At 44.6% G+C, this 2,104-nt stretch overlaps 1 protein-coding gene across 1 annotated transcript in view; it reads right to left on the reverse strand.

Annotated features, from left to right (window-relative positions):
• Positions 1 to 2,104, reverse strand: part of SAMD8 (sterile alpha motif domain containing 8) — a 26,599-nt gene that overhangs the window by 23,231 nt on the left and 1,264 nt on the right. The gene's annotated exons all lie outside the window — the stretch shown is intronic.

The following is a 2,104-nucleotide window of genomic DNA, read 5'->3' on the forward strand; positions in this document are numbered from 1 at the left end:
AGGTGGAAGTTGGGGGTGATAAGGCCGGCGGGGGGGGGGGGCAGTTGGGGGCAATCAGGCCAGCAAGGGGAGGCAGTTGGGGGTGAGAAGGCCAGTGGGGGGGCAGCTGGGGTCGAGCAGGCTGGCAAGCAGAGTGGTTAGGGGCGATCAGGCAGGCAGGTGAGTGGTTAGGAGCCAGCGGTCCCAGATTGCGAGAGGGATGTCCGACTGCCGGTTTAGGCCCGATCCCACAGGAGTCGGACATCCCCTGAGGGGTCCCAGATTGGAGAGGGTGCAGGCCGGGCTGAGGGACACCCCCCCTGCACGAATTTTGTGCACTGGGCCACTAGTATATATATATATATATAGAGAGAGAGAGAGAGAGAGAGAGAGCGCGCGCAAGATTGACTCTTTCACACCATCTCTACCACAACTATCCTCATCCAATCCACCTCATCTTTACCTAGATCAGTGGTTCTCAACCTTCTGGCCCTTTAAATACAGTTCCTCATGTTGTGACCCAACCATAAAATTATTTTCATTGCTACTTCATAACTGTAATGTTGCTACTGTTATGAATCGTAATGTAAATATCTGATATGCAGGATGGTCTTAGGTGACCCCTGTGAAAGGGTCGTTCGACCGCCAAAGGGGTCGCGACCCACAGGTTGAGAACCACTGACCTAGATGAATTCAGTAATTTACCTAATCCCTGCTTTCTTACTCCCAGTCCCCCAGGCTATTCTTAATACAACAACTAGAAGGATCTTTTAAAATGGAAGTTAGTTCATTCTAAATACTTCCCAATAGTTTTCCTTTCACTCAAAATGTAAGCTAAAGCTCTTACAATTGGTCCCTACAAAATCTGGATTCCTGTCTCCTCTCAGACCTCATCTGCAACTGTTCTCCCAATCTCTCACTTGCTGTTACTTACACATGCTAAAGCATACTACCAATTTCAGATTTTTGCATGTTGCTATTTCCTCTGCTTAGAGTACTCATTCCCAGATAGCCACATGCTTTCTTCCTTATTTCCTTGGGGGGCCCTCCTTTTTAGCTGGGAAAACTGTATAGAATAGGGAAAGAGATACAGGGATCTAACAAGCTTCTTGAACAGCTTCCACTTAATTCTTATTTTAGTATCTACCACTCTTTCACCTCCAATATCCAGAGCTTTGAGAAATCTGAAACATAGACTGGGTTGGTTCTTAGTTTTCTTGACTACTTGTTTCAGAATAGGTTATTTTAGATTTGCTAGTTGCCACTCATCTGCTTTCAAACTTCCAAAAATGTATGGCTGTTTTCTTCTCTCTTATCTGACCCATTCTTATGGTGTACAACTTAAAGCAAACAAACATTAAAAACCTCTATACTATGCTTTTAGTAGGGGTTAGAGAGGGGACTGAATATGGATATATATGTCATCCTGCCATCAAAGTGGACATTTTAATCCATTTGACTAAAAAACATGAATTATTAGGCACCTTCAAAAGAGTAAAACATTTTATAAAAATAAAGAAGAAAGCACTACAAACTTTTAAAATACTTTTTTAAAAATCACAAATATAGCCCTGGCTGGTGTGACTTGGTTGGGCATTGTCCTGTGCACCAAAAGATTGCCAGTTCGATTCCCAATCGGGGCACATGCCTGGGTTGTGGGCTCAATCCCCAGCAGGGGGCATGCAAAAGGAAGACAATCAATGTGTTGCTCTCATATCTATCTCTATCTTTCTCTCTCTCTCTCTCTCTCTCTCTCTCTCTCCTTCTGCCATCCTCTCTCTCTAAAAATTAATTTTAAAATCTTTAAAAGCAAGAAAAATAAAAATGTCGATGTGTGGACCCCCTTAGTTTAAAAATAAAAATTACAAATATAAAAATCAACAGTTTTGAGGTTTGTTCTAGTCTTATTTTTCACACACACACGCACACACACACACATACTAGTGGCCCGGTGCACAAAATTCATACACAGGGGGGTGTATGGGTGGCGGGGGGAGCTGTCCCTCAGCCCAGCCTGCATCCTGTACAATCTGGGGATGTCCGACTGCCGGTTTAGGGGATCGGGCCTAAACCGGCAGTCAGACACCCCTCTCGCAATCCAGGACCGCTCGCTCCTAACCACTCA

The sequence above is a fragment of the Myotis brandtii genome, unplaced genomic scaffold (genome assembly GCF_000412655.1).
Source record: "Myotis brandtii unplaced genomic scaffold, ASM41265v1 scaffold190, whole genome shotgun sequence".
In the NCBI taxonomy this organism is placed as follows: Eukaryota; Metazoa; Chordata; class Mammalia; order Chiroptera; family Vespertilionidae; genus Myotis; species Myotis brandtii.